A 14,522-nucleotide genomic window follows, 5' to 3' on the forward strand; every position below is an offset into this window, starting at 1 on the left:
TCAATGGGGGAAAAAGAAGAAACATCTGTAACAAAAACAAATAAATAAAAATAATTTAAAAAATAATAAAATAAAACTTCAAAAATGAATGTAATAATAATAATAATATTAATCTAATAATGATAATCTGAATATATTTGCTGTGAGAGAAAAAATGTTGCATCCAGGAAACAAAGTTGTGCTGTTAAAAAGAATATTTAGAGAACAAGTAAGAGTTCTAAAATAAAAAAAATATGATGACTGAAAAAAAATCAACAACAGAAGTACCAAAAGATAAGATCAAGAAAATCTTGCAGAAAATATCACAAAAAGATACAGTGGTAGAAAATATAAAAATTAAGAAGTTAAGAAGATAAATCCAGGAGATCTAATATTGAACTGTTAGGAATTCCAGAAAGAGAGAATAGAAAAAATGGCATGGAGGCAATTATCAAAGAAATAATTACACGATATTTCTGAAATTTAAAACAGTAGCCTCTAGTTGGAAAGGGTCCATGCTGTGTCCAGCACAATAAATGAAAAAAATCCCTACTCATAACCACCTAAAGTCATATAATCATAGCACCACGATAGAGAGATGAAGAAGAGAGCAGGTATATGAGTGATAATAGCACTGAACTTCTCTGTAGTCACAGAAATCTGGAACATAATGGGCTTCAAATTTCTGAAGGAAAATTATTATCAACCCAGAATTCTAAACCCAGCCAAACTATCCACCAGATGCCAAGGTAGAATAAAGATATTTTTAGAGATGTAAGAAATAGAATGCATATGTAATACTTCAACAATAAAGATAAAAAAAAGAAACAAAATAGTTTTTCCCTCTTCTTAGGAAGTTTTGGGAATATGTGCTCAAGCCAGATGGACAGTAACCTCGGGAGACAAGGGTGGGCGCAGGAGAGCGGCGAGGGAGCGTCCAGGTCGTCGTTCCTGTGCCGCAGGTAGAAAGCAACCGTTCCTGGCCGGGATAGTTGGGTAAAGGGCTCTGGTAAGAATCCTGCAGGGACAGAGATCGATTGAAACATCTGCTGTTGACGTTTAGGAAAACAAATTGGAAGCATTTTGACGGCTGTAATAGAGGATGTGGACAAATTTAAGGCAAATACATAGAAAACTAAGCAAATGAAATTTTAGTAAAACCAAAAATTTTTCAGTTTTTAGGGAGGAGAAAGGAAGGTGTACTACTTGGCACAGCAGATAGCAAAAATTAATTAATAATGCAAACTGCTAATTTAACTAAAAACAAGCAACAACAACAACCCTGCATAGGTAGTTATTTTGGGAGAATGTGGTGGGGGAAATGGGGTGCAAATGTGTTGCAAGAGAATGAAATCTTTTACTCCCAACCCAGAAAATTAATAGAAAGTGCTAAAATGGAAAAATGAAGACACAGTCATGTAGTAAATGCTGCTAATGACCTACCCAGGCTACCTTCTTTTCCTTACTAACAGAACATAGGGTGAAACATGGTTAGCAAAACAAAACAAAAACAAAAACAAAAAACATTATATCTCCCTGCTGTTGTTGTTAGTAAGAGTGGTCACTTTACACCATTCTGGCCAGTGATACGTAATCCGAAGTTACTGGGTGGGACTTGCGAAAGCCGCTTTAGAAGTCGCAGATACAGCTGGAATGTACCCTTCGCCTCCTGCCCTTGTTTGACCTCCTCTCCTTGCCTGGATCGCAGCTGAGTTGCTGGAGGTGCAGCATCCATCTCGTGACACTAAGGCGACAAGCAGGAGAAGGAATGTCAGGTGCTCAGGAGGCTGAGCAGAAAGGTCTCAGATGGCTGCTGGGAGGCACATGGCAGGACGGTCAGCTCTGCATGGCTCCTGGGCTTTTCCACCAGAGAAAATAAACCCACTATTTGTTCGGATAATTGAGAATTGTGTAGCTGTCCGGCTACATAAGCACAAAATATTTTAAAAGTGTGGTGGTAAGCAGTGTTTAAAATAGTTAATATAATTCAGTGTTTGTATTGGGGGAGGGGAGAACGTGGTTGAAGTGATTCGTTTGTGGTACAGTTGATGCCATAGCGCAATCTGACATTTTGGACAATGTATGTGTTAGTTTAAAATGTTTAGATTAATAAACATTGAATTATTCCCCCACATGAAACACTTTGATAACTTCCCATTTTAACTGTAATATAATTCAAACTTCTTTTTTATTTCTCACCCGAGGTTATTTTTCTATTTATCTTCAGGTAGAGTGGAAGGGAGAGAGAGGGAGAGAGAGAGAAACATCTGTGTGAGAGGGACACACAGATTGTTTGCCTCCTGCACGACCCGGACCAGGCTCAGGGACTACCCATAACCGAGGTACGTGCCCTTGGCCGGGATCAACCTGCGACTCATTGGTCTGCAGGCCGATGCTCTAACCGCTAAGCCAAACCGGCCAGGGCCAACTCAAACTTGTTTAAGAGATTCTTCATGACACGGCTGGTGCCAGCCACTTCCCCGTCACCTTCCATCACTCGCCTCCTGTCCAGAGCCCCCAATCACATTGCCGTCTTTCCAGTTTGTGAAATCCCCTTTGGGTAAATTTGCTCGTGCAGTTTTCTCTGGATCAGCAGGAGCCCAGGAGGAACCGGTGACAGGCCAAACTTGGTGACCCAGACGGGTTCAGTAAAGGGCAGGGCCAGAGGAGACCGCGCGGGGCCCTGCAGCACCCCGGCTCGCACGGAGGGGCCACTCACCCACGGCCAGGGACAGGCCAAGCAGCTGTGTGCTCACCGGTAGAACTGCGCCTTTCAGGGAGCACACTGATAACCCAGGGGTATTAGGAGGCTGAGGGCTCACGTTAATTGCATGGCTAGGGTGGCTGATGCGGGAAGGTAGCCCGTCTGCCCAGCTGCACGTTACGTCTGGAGGCTTCGCCCACCTGTGTGCAAACTCGCTTCCCGCCAGGTCGCTGGGGCTCGCTGGGTCCGGGCCTCACAGGAGGCCTCCTGGTCTCAAGGTTCTCGGTACGGACACAGTGGAACAGTTGTGTTTAGGGTCGAGCCACAGTCAGAGAACATGTGGGAGGTGCCACTGGCAAACTGGCCCATGAAGAGCACCCTGTCGTACCCCTGTCTTTGGCCTCCTGAGAGTTGACACCCCCGCACCAGTGTGGAGCAGGAGAGACAGAGACAGGGCCCTCCCAGAACACAGTGCAGCTGACAAGGTTGATGCTATTGTTGACGTGTCACCTTTCCTGAAGCTTCTGCCCTCAGGAAACCCCTGCCATCTCCCTTCCGAGTCCCAAGTGTCCTGCACCTCCAGCAGGGAGTCTGGCTGACCCCCGCAGAATGCGTCTCCGTGCCCAGGATGGGGGCTCTGCTGTGTTCACGTGGGTGAGGGTCTGGGTGGGACCAGAGGGTCTAGTTTCTCCGATTCCCTTCACTCTCAGCCCAGCGTCTGCTGGCGAAACTGCTGGGCCCAGTGGTGTTTGAGGGTGTCCAGTCATTCTGCAGGTGCTCCTGTGATGCAGAAGAATAGGCATCTCCATCCACACCCACCTGCAGACGAGGAATGTGATACATGCACACAGCTGAGCTGCCTCCTTCAACCTAATGAATGGATTTACATCTTCATTTATGTTACCACCAAAGTGTCCAATCCAGGAACTGTCACGATTCAAGTTCTGTGAGCTTTGCGTAAGACATTGATTTGTTCCATATTTACTTTAACCATTATTTTATAGGATGTTAAAACTCATTAAAATATTGAAAATATTTTTGTCTATGTGTATATACACATGTGCACACAACACACTCCTACGCATATTCTCTTTTTGTACTTAAATGGTAGCATATTTTATACATTGTTCTGTGCTTTTTAAATATAAGAATGTATTTTGAAAATCATTTCAGTACATACTGAGCTGGGTTGCTCCCCCATGAAGATGAACACACAGTATTCCCTTGTACGGTTATGCCGTCTTTAACCAGTCCTCTGTTGGTGGACATATCAATTTTCCCAATACTTTGCTAATATAGTGTTGAAATAAATAATCTTGTATATGTATCCTATAAATATAATTACTGGGTTGAAATATCAGAGCATTTGTGTCTGTGTGTTCTAAAAAAATCAGAAGGCTTGTAATTTTGTTCTAGTAATTGTCTTTATTTATTTATTTATTTTTTAAATTTTCAAGGAAATTCTTGCATTTATCTTCACATAGAGCGGGAGGGAGAGAAGGAGGAAGAGAGAGAGAGAGAAACATCAATGTGAGAGAGAAACATTGATTGGTTGCCTCCCACATGACCCCAACCAGGGCCACGGACCGAACTGCAACAGAGGTACATGCCCTTGGCTGGAATTGAACCTATGATTTTGGTCTGAGCGCCAACATTCTAACTGCTGAGCCACACTGGCCAGGGCTAGTGATTGTCTTTGATTCTTTAGCAATGTCTATTGACCTCTACTATAAGCAGTGACCAAAATGTTTTATTTAACACCTCCTTGCCTCAATTCCCTCCTCTCCTGTACTCTATTTTTTGTTCATTAAATTATTTATCTTGCCCGGCTGGTGTGGCTCAGTGGTTGAGCATCGACCCAGGCACCAAGGGGTCGCTGGTTCGATTCCTGGTCAGGGCACATGCCCAAGTTGTGGGCCCGATCCCCAGTGGGGGGCATGCAGGAGGCGGCCAATCGATGTTTTCTCTCATCCATGTTTCTGTGTCTCTCTCCCTCTCCCTTCTCCTCTCTCAAAAAATCAATAATAAAAAAAATTATTTATCTTGCATTTATCCTTATTCTCTTTAGAATGTGTTTTAACAAACAAGTTATATATTTGTTTTATATACAATTATATGTTATTATATATGTTATATGTAGTATATTTTATATTGTATGTAATATATAGTCATCCTCTAAGACTGAGCTGGGTCACAAAGGGAGGAGACTAACATTTAAAAGATATAATATATAGTTGATATAGTATATAGACTGTGCTGTTACATATACTACATAAAATACTACATGTAATATATATAGTATATATGTTATATATGATTTATTAGAACACAGATTTTTAATATATGTTTATATACTTGCATATATGTGTAAGTGTATATACATGTCTATGAGCTTTAAAAGGTTTCCTTTACTACCAGGCTAAAGTGATAAGGACATCTTTCTCTGCCCTCTTCTGCTTTTGTTATTCCAGCATCCCTACATCACCCCGGTTATAACCTTTCATTCTGTTCTTCAGCAATGACCTCCACGGCTTCCTTTGTTTGGTGAGTACTACAGCTAAGTGGACTGTTTTAAAAGGTTTTGGCCATTTATGTCCTGTTTAGCTGAAGTTGGTCTCCTACATTTACAAAAACGGGGCTCTGATACTGTATTCCCTGAGTTTGTTGTAATAGTTGGATTTTTAGAAAAGTGGTTGAACCTATAAATAACTCGGAGATGTACTTGATATGTGGTAAGAAGTGAGAATGCAAATTAACTTCTAACCTCCAGTAATGGATACTGTCTAGTAAAACAATTTTGCTTATTACTTCTTTAACCTTCAAAAAATGAAGCTGTCCAAGGACAAATTGAGAATTAATATTTTCTTTCCTTTGAGGAAACTGACACTTCACACAGAAAAAAAATATGGGTTCAATGCATTTGAGGGTTTCGGGAGAAAAAAGGTTCAAGTACTTAATTGTGGGAAGAGAAGCCAATTGGGGCTAGAGGGTGTCCTCTAAATGGAATGAAAATGGAAGAATCAAGGAACCAGTGCCCGGGACAGAAAGGCAAGCAGTACATTTTGTTTACTAAATTAGTGGGTGGCATTTACCTGCCCAGGTGGTGTAATGAGAGTGAGAGTATAAGAAATATAGAAGCTGAAGGGGCTGTGGCTAGAATGTGTGAGGTGCCAGGTGGGTGACAACAAGGTTCAAGGTGTGTCCTCAAAGTGGGTGGTCAAAATACATTAGATGTGAAGGTCACTAGCACTTAGAAAAATCACCAGAAGGCTTGAGGTTTGAATGGTTTTGAAGATGAGGCTAAATTCTTTCAGGGCAATGAAAGAATTTTTACTGAATGGAAATTTCATTGACTACCTATTATTCAGTGAATGTGGGGAAACAACCAGCTCCGTGAGGTAGGTCCAATCCTCTATCCATTTCATAGATTAAGAAACGAAGCAGGAAGATGTTAAAAATGTTCTCTATGGTGGTAACGATAATCATTGCCAGAGTCAGATCAGGTCCAGGCAGTCCGAGTCTCCAGCTCCCTGGCTCTCCGTGTGTGTGCACGCGTGTGCGCTCCTGGTGGCGCTGGTGTGTGTGTGTGTGCATGTGTGTGCGCGTGTGCGCTCCTGGTGGCGCTGGTGTGTGTGTGTGTGTGTGCGCGTGCTCCTGGTGGCGCTGGGGTGTGTGTGTGTGTGTGCGTGTGTGAGCTCCTGGTGGGGCTGGTGTGTGTGTGTGTGTGCGTGCGTGTGTGCGTGTGCGTGCGCTCCTGGTGGCGCTGGTGTGTGTGTGTGTGTGCGCGTGTGTGAGTGTGTGCACGCTCCTGGTGGGGCTGGTGTGTGTGTGTGTGTGTGTGCGCGTGTGTGCGTGCGCTCCTGGTGGCACTGGTGTGTGTGTGTGTGCGTGTGCGCACGCTCCTGGTGGGGCTGATGTGTGTGTGTGTGTGCGTGTGCGTGTGCTCCTGGTGGCGCTGGTGTGTGTGTGTGTGTGCACGTGTGTGCGCGTGTGCGCTCCTGGTGGGTCTGGTGTGTGTGTGTGTGTGTGTGTGCGTGCTCCTGGTGGGGATGGTGTGTGTGTGTGCATGTGCGTGTGCATGTGCGTGCTCCTGGTGGGGTTGGTGTGTGTGTGTGTGTGTGTGCGTGTGTGTGCGCGCCCTGGTGGGGCTGGTGGTGTTGGGTAACGTGAATACAACCCTCTGGATGTAGACCAGATGCTGAGCGTGAAACTCCTAGACTTTGTGGCATCAGCTGGAGCTATGCTGCGGGCAGCTCGGGAACTCAGGCTATTTTGTATCTATAGATCGGAAGGAAAGTCCCACTCTGTGGTCACCGTCATCCCCTAAGACCGAGCTGGGTGGAGGAGACTAACATTAACAAAATAAAACGTCTTAGGCATTTCTGAAGCCATGATATTTCTTTAAAATGTACTGAACGTTGTGTCCGTTTGTTTAACAAACATTTTAGAATCTGTCTTGTAGTAGGTGTAGTAAGGGGCGTTGGAGGCAAGACCTCCAGTCAAGAGAAATGTAAAATTACTTGGGGAAGCAACTGGAAGTACGTTTCACTCTATCTTGTTTACATTGGTCTCGCAGGTTACAGAGCCATGGGTAAACTGAGGGGTATTAGATATTTCTCAGTTTAAAAAACTCCCCAGCCACCATCTATTTCCAGACAATTGAATGCTGTGTTTTGGGTCTCCCCAGGATACACTGAATTCTCAGAGAGGTTTTATTGAGTAAGTGGAGACACTGAATGTTCTCCCCCAAATCTCTGTGGAACCCCTTCAGCTGTGAGAACGGTCCCCACGCTGAGCTCTGCCCTGAGCGCCAGCAGGATCTCATGAGTCGTCCTGTTTGAAAACAAGAGCGAACAAGGCAGGGACCGCGTAGCAAGTGGTGACAGATGCGCCCTTCTGCACATCTTTCCGGGACACTTCCCCTCTTGGGGGCTCCCCCTGCAGCTCCACTTTCACATCACTGAATAGTCCTTATTTTCCTAGTCTCCTTCTAGACATCATGTCCTTGGGAAAATTCCTCTGAACTCTCAACCCACAGGAATGTGACTGTTTCCCCCCAGGACCGTGGAGCGGCAGGCACCGCACAGGACGGCAGTAGCTTGCTGCTCATAGTGTTCTCTCCAGGCAGCCCCTTATATGAGGCCTGGGACCCAGCTGTTTTGTTTATTTATCAATTTATTAAAAACATTTTTTTCTTTATTAATTTTAGAGAGAGAGGGAGAGAGAGATAGAAACATCAGTGAGAGAGAACACTGACTGGCCACGTCCTGCACGCCCCCCACTGGGGATTGGGCCCACCACCTGGGCATGTGCCCTGCCCGGGAATCGAGCCGGCGACCTCTCTGTGCATGGGTCGACGCTGGACCACTGAGCCACACCAGCAGGGCACAGCTGTCTTGTTTAATTAACATTGTATCCCCATCTCAAGGTCTGCCATATTGCAGTTGCTGAGTAAACAAGTGTTCACTGAACAAATGATTCTTGCAACAGAATCTCCTTCTTCCTATAGCTGCTTTAATATCCTCTCTGCTGGGATTGAAAACATTTTCAATATGTATCATTTGCGCAGACAAAAAGGCGGAAATCAAAGAGAAGGTGATAGCGGCCGTCAGGCTTCCTCATTCTCGCATTCTTTCTCAGCTCTTTACCTTATCACGTCAGCTCCGTGTCCCCACCTCCACCCAAAAACAGTAGGTGTAAAGAAGTGTCAACAAGCATTCTTATTGTAAACGCAGAATTTTGGCCTGTCGCCCCCTTCTTCATAGATGATCATGGTGCTTGCCCCGTTTTACCTTGTTTCTTCCTCCTCTGAGCTTACAGTTCATTGGCTTGGCGGTTATTTTTTAAAATGAGCTGTATCCCTGTTCTAGGTACACTAACACTTATGTTCTATTTTATGACATGTTCTGGATGTATAGAGAGGTAGCATCATTCATTTGGCAAATATTATTTGGATGCTGCTATTTGCCTGGCGTTGTTTAAGGAACCGTTTCAAGGATGGCGCTGGGCTCACCACTGTACGTCTCCATGCAGTGTACCTTCCCCACTGGGGAGGGAAACAGGAGCACAGAGTAACCAGGGGTGGCGGGGAGCAAGGCGCTGGCATGGAGGCAGCATGCAGGGCCACTTCGGGGCCTTTGAACACCATGCTCTGCCAGGAGGGCCCAGCGGCACCGCTGGTGCTGGGCTCCTGCAGCTTTGTGTCTGATGGTCCTCTTCTGTGTTGGAGCCTGCAGGGCCAGGAGGAGCCACGGCCTGTGGCCCGGGAGTGGCCCTTGGCAGGGAGGGGGTCGCAAGGTGTACAGGTGTCTGATGCCTTGGACCTTCTGGGAGGCCAGATGGGCGTTCCTGTACTCCAGTTTCAAACCTTTGGGTTCAGTGTGGCTCTCAGCTGTTTGGTGTCCCCGCCACGACCCTCCCAGAGCTGTCTGCCTGCTCGCTGTCTCTGAGTCTGTCTCTATTTTGCTTGGTAGTTTATTAAATTCCACATATGGGTGAAATCACATGGCACTTGTCTTTCTCTGGCCGGCTTCTTTTACTTAGCATAATGCTTCCCAGGTCCATCCACGCTGTTGCAAAGAGTAACATTTTATTCCTTTTTATGGCTGAATACTATTCCCAAATGTAGCACAACTTTTTTATCCACTCATCCACTGATGGACACTTGGGCTGCTTCCAAATTTGGCTATTGTAACAACGCTGCCCTGAACAGAGGGGTGCATGTATGCTTTTGATTTAGTGTTTTGGGTTTCTTTGTATAAATACCCGGAAGTGGAATCCCTGGGTCATAAGGCAGTTCCATTTTTAATTTTTTGAGGTAACTCTAAAAGTTACTTTTTTGTGAATAGGGTTTTTACCTGTTTGTTTTTTTTAAATAAAGATCTTTTGGTATATTTTGAAATTAAACTTTTAATTTTTGAAAATGAGAGAGAGAGAAAGAGAAATTGAGGGCCAGGGAGACCATTCCCTTGTTCTGAAATATCTTTTGCTCTTTTGCTCTGCGTCAATGACTCATTCAGGATTGGGGGGCTTGGAATTAAGGGAAAGGTTTTGAGGGAAAAAATAAAGTAAAGCTTATAACACAGTGTTTGCAAACTTACTTACCTCAGCCCCTCTAGATCAAATATAAGTTAGTTTTCACTAATATTGGAAATAATGTGAAAGAACTAGAATTAATTTCTTGAAGTTACTGTGAAATTTCAGCCTTTATAATTCATGTTTTAAAGGATTATTTCATAGTGATGGTCTTTGCAATCTGTTTAGCAGGTGAATAAACCACTTGTCTATTAGTAATGGGATATGTATTAATTAGAGAGATGACGTTTCCATATAACACCAGAACTGTCAGCAGGGACCCCAAGAACAAAATGAAAACGTCTGGGGGTAATGTGACTAAGGTCACTGACAAGGTGACAGAATGAGCTAACAATCTTGAGAAGTATAGCTACACACAATTTGTGCCTTTTATATGACAAATGTTAAATCTGGTACCTATTTTTTAAAGTAGGCATGCTTTTCTCAAAACACTTTACACAGAACTTTTTTTCCAACCTAGCAAGAGTTCATTCAATGAACCCAGTGGATTAGTATTTAGTAAAGAGTACATTTCGGCATCATATGCTGTCCTCCTGCCTTCGGTTCTTACCCGTTTAGCGCTTATTCTGGTAATAGATTTCAGAATTTTCTCAAGAGGCTGGGTAGCTTTGATCCATACATATTTTAATATACATCCTCCTTGGAAATGAAAAGAAAAACCACTCTCTTCAAGATGCTCACAGTCTATCAAAGGTGATCGATGTTTTTACAATTCATATTTGTGTGTTTATTCCAGAGCAAATATAAAAATCCCGTGGAAACATTCTTCCTCCTGGGCCGGGCGGGAAAAGCATCCCGAAGAAATGAGCTCAGAAGGCACAATGGGAGCGTGCCCGGTGGCAGGAGGGCAGAGCGCCTTCCAGTGGGAAGGAACAGCGTGAAGACGGCTGTGTTTGAACCCTGTGTGAGAAAATCCTGTCTCCTCATCTTTCGCCTCCATCCAAACCCTGATGACTTCAAACTGAGCAAGTTTCCCGCAGACCTCACTCCTGAGTTCCAACCTGCGAGTCCCTCCACCGGCTGCCTGGTGGGGACGTGTGCATGGGGACCTCCACCTGGCTGGGACTAGAGCCTGCATTCACGCTCACGTTGCCTCCAATCCCTTCCTCCCTCCACACCCCCCGGCTCCGCCTTTCAGTGATTTGTGTTACATTCACAGGTATCCTGCAAGTTCCTCACTGAGCTGCCTCGAGGGAAATTGTTGAGTGGAATCACGCACCGGGACTGCGTGTCACCCCACTTCATGCTTTGAACTGAGCGCGCAGGAAACTGAAATTCAGAAGTGGAACCCCCAAGTTCACTGGGCTAGGAAATGAGGAAGGTAGACTTTGCATCGGCGTCTGGCTCCAGTCTCCACGCGATTTCCGCTGCACCGCACTGACTGCAGTGGCAAATTCCTGGCCCCATTTCCCTCTCCAAAAGGCAGATCCGCTCATATCCTGTCACAGGTAGTTAGTCATTGCCCATTGCTTTTAGGGTGAAGTTCAAATTTCTTAGCAGGGCGCATACATCTTGTGCCATTTAGGCTCTGACTTCTTTCCGACTTTTTTTCTCATTAACTCTGTGTGGTTTTTTGTCTCGAAAGGTTTTTAATTCTTGCCATTTCCTGAATGAGACTTTCTTACCAAGTTTGTTTGTCTGGCTCTGCCTTTGCCTCTTTCCTTCTGGTCCACCTGACTTAGTCATTCTTCACAAGTGAGCTCCGGAAACACTTCCTCTAGGAAGCTTTTCACGGTATCTCTCCACCATACCCAGCGCTAGCCTTTCATTTTCATCATTTCTTGCACATTTTTCCAGCATACCTCTGACCACATTTCATCGAACCCCTCTGCTTGGTCTTCTCCAGTAGACTGAGGATGATAGTCTTTGCCCTGTTCATTTGCATCAAAATTGGCTAACATAGTGTCTGACATACAGTGAGAGGCTCAGTAACTTTATAAAATAAATTAAAAAATAAATAAACACACACACACATATGTATCTTTGATAATTGGCAGATGCTGATGTCACTGTTCAAGAAATAGAATAGTGGAAAAGAAAACAATGAAGATGATGTTATTTTTATTTTCTAACATAGTGTGTTTGAGGTCTGTCAAGTCTAAGTGGAGATGTCTGGTATGAGCTGGTATTAGGCTGGAGATTTGAAGTATAGACTTGGGAGTTATTGGCTGAGATTATCAAGGGGAAAAACTATTGCAAGAATACATCATAAGGGGTGATGTGTGCTTTATACTGGGTCCAGTCAGGTGGCACTAATGACAGGTTGTCCTGCTATTAGTAAAGCTAAGCTCAGTCAGTGGATTCAGCTGTGACAGCCCACTACATCCATAAGTTCCAAATCAAACTCGTTCCTCATGTTTTCATTTGCTGGTGATCTCTGCTTTAATTATTTATTTAATTAAAAATTTTAAATGGTGATTTTCTAATTCTATTATTCCTTCACATTCATTCACTATAGTTATTAAGTCAAAGGAGAACTTTCCCTTATCTAAGGTTCTTTATCTCCATGAAATATAGTTTAATAAGAAAGAGAATATACATTAATATATTTCTCTTTAATTGCCCATTTCCAGAGTAAGGAGTCACTATCCTAGTTACCTCCACGTAATGACTCATATGACTCACGATGGTTTTTGTTTGCGTGTCTTTTTTTAAATAGTATAATGAAGTCATGGATTTTATATGTTCTGTGTATTCCAATCAACTGCAGTCATTATTCTCTTTGATGTTGAAATTATTTCATCTATGGCCAATGAGGACCCCTTTTTGTGTTAGCTCTTGTGTCCTGTGACATGAGTCTATTTGTCATTGATAAATTGCCTTCTGGTATACCAAGATGCCCGGCTCACTATAGATCATTCCTGGCTTAGTCTTGTTATCAGCCTTTTCTCCAAGGATCCTTGGTTTCTTTCAATGAGGAAGGGTTCTTAGAGACCATAGTCTGGGTGCTCGGAGAGATTATTGCTGATGGGTTATTAGTTACTTCTATGCCTTCTCAATAGATAGAGCTAGGAAATATGTATAGTTTAAAATAAAAAGAATCCTAAATTTGTACAAATATTTCCAGTTCAATTTGAAACATGTTTTTAACTTCTCTAATTTATTTATTTATTTTCTAATACAAATAGTTTTTACTTAGAATTCAGAATGTCAACAAAACAGCAGCAACCTTTTTGTGACAATTACAGAGTGGTATTCAGTTAACAGAATAATTATTTCATATAAGCTACAGCAGAGACAATGGAAGATGAAAAAATTTTCATCCTCACATATAATTAATTTGTGCTGTAAACCAACAAGAACCTGCTTTAAGTAATTTTCCCCCCTCAGCTGAGGATATGTTGTTTGTTGATTTTTAGAGAAAGAGGAAGAGAGAGAGAGAGAAGGAGAGAGAGAGAGAGAGAGAGAGAGAGAGAGAGAGAGAGAGAGAAACATCAATCAGCTGCCTCCTGTACATGCCCCAACCAGGGATCAAACTTGCAACCTAGGTAGGTGCCCCGAATGGGAATTAAATCTGCAACCTTCTGTTGTACGGGACAACACTCCAAACAACTAAACCAAAGGCCGGGGCACCAAGAACCTGCTTTAAACTTCCACACCAGTTTACAATCCCCACACTGTCCTAGGCAAGGTTAGTGGCTATTAAAAATATCACCAAGACCGGGCCATCTAAAGACATACTTGATAGTGTGTCAACCCTACAAAAAGAGACACTGGAAAGTTTAAAGACAAATCTGACATGCCTTACATTTCAATTTTATTCTTTAAAATGAGGGAATTGTGTACAGGGGCGTTAAATGCTTCATAGACAAGAACTAAAATCTGTGCTAGCATTCATCATCATCATTGTCATCTTCTTCGTCTTCCTCCTCTTCCTCATCCCCTTTATTTTCCTTGTCTTTTCTTCCTTCTTTTTCCTGCTTCTCTCCAGCCTTGGCAGCCCCCTTTTTGCGCAGCGGGACCCTGTCCATGTCTCTCCTTCAGCTCAGCACCTCCTTTCCGCAGCTGGTCGGCAGCAGTGTGACCCCGCATCTCTGCCAGTTTCTTCGCAGCGTCCCCCACGGACAGGCCAGGGTGCTCTCCATTTGTGGGCAGTACTCGGAACAAAATAAGAAAAAAGCAGGAGGCCTCTTGGGTGCATTGGGATCCTTGAACTTCTTTTTGTTTCTGCTTTAGGAAGGATTCAAGTTTTCATGTTCAGAACAGGCCTGCCTGCCTTTGCCCTGTCTCCAAACTTACCTCGACCTGCGCACTTCTTAGCAAGGAGACTTGGAGAGGTTGACGGAAGCTTCTGGGGGCTGCTTGTGCTCCTCCGCCAGTCTGCCCAAGGAAAGTGTCTGACGACATTTCGCCTCTCGGCTTCACGGGGTCTCTGCCCGTGTTTAACCGCTTTCCCTCAGCAAGCGCAGAGTCAGCCAGTGCCTGTCTGGTTTGCAGTGTCCTGTGCTGTCCCTGGGAGCTCAGTGCACTGCTTCTCATTTATTTTTAAACACAGCATTAAGGCCCTGGCCGCTTTTGCTCAGTGGTTAGAGCGTTGGCCCGTGGACCGAGAGTCCCAGGTTCAGTTCCTGCTAAGGGCAGTACCTCAGATGCAGTTTGTCCCCACCCCGGTTGGGGTGTGTGGGTGGCAACCTGTCCATGTGTCTCTCTCACATCGATGTTTCACTCTCTCTCCCTCTTGCTCTGTCTGAAGAGAAATGCAAAAATATCCTTGGGTGAGGATAAAAATAAATAAAGCATTTAG

At 44.1% G+C, this 14,522-nt stretch overlaps 1 pseudogene; it reads right to left on the bottom strand.

The window, feature by feature from the left end:
* The window catches only part of LOC118627764, a 41,275-nt pseudogene extending 27,150 nt beyond the window's left edge, over window positions 1-14,125 (bottom strand).
* Window positions 14,126-14,522: the final 397 nt, after the last annotated feature.

Source organism: Molossus molossus, unplaced genomic scaffold (genome assembly GCF_014108415.1).
Source record: "Molossus molossus isolate mMolMol1 unplaced genomic scaffold, mMolMol1.p scaffold_m16_p_13, whole genome shotgun sequence".
In the NCBI taxonomy this organism is placed as follows: domain Eukaryota; kingdom Metazoa; phylum Chordata; class Mammalia; order Chiroptera; family Molossidae; genus Molossus; species Molossus molossus.